The sequence below is a fragment of the Arachis duranensis genome, chromosome 6 (assembly GCF_000817695.3).
Source record: "Arachis duranensis cultivar V14167 chromosome 6, aradu.V14167.gnm2.J7QH, whole genome shotgun sequence".
NCBI lineage: Eukaryota > Viridiplantae > Streptophyta > Magnoliopsida > Fabales > Fabaceae > Arachis > Arachis duranensis.
Window position 1 is genome coordinate 66456260 of NC_029777.3, and position 479 is coordinate 66456738.

A 479-nucleotide genomic window follows, 5' to 3' on the forward strand; every position below is an offset into this window, starting at 1 on the left:
TAAAAGGTTAATCTCATTACTGAATATCATAAGTCAAAGTTCTCCATACAGCCTCCCGTGTAGATAAATACCTACAATCATAAAATTATTTGATCTCATAATACATTTTTTTAAATATGTTTTATCATTTACCATACCAATAATAACATTTTAAATAAAAAGATAGAAAAAATATTTATTCACCGAAAATAATTTTTTCCTCAACAAATTAAAATCCTTCCAACACAAAAAAATTAATATTACAAAAATATTTATAACAAAATAAAATTAAAATAATAATCTAGAGAATACTAAAATAAATAAATTTAAATTTATAGAATAAAATCTTGAAATAAATCTAAATAAATAAATTTACATTGAAGTTAATATTAAAATTTTTAGATTTCGTTTTACTCATTTAATACGTGTAACTATTTATATTAAAAAACTAATTATAACTTAAAAAATAACAACAAAAAATTGTAATAATTATATACATA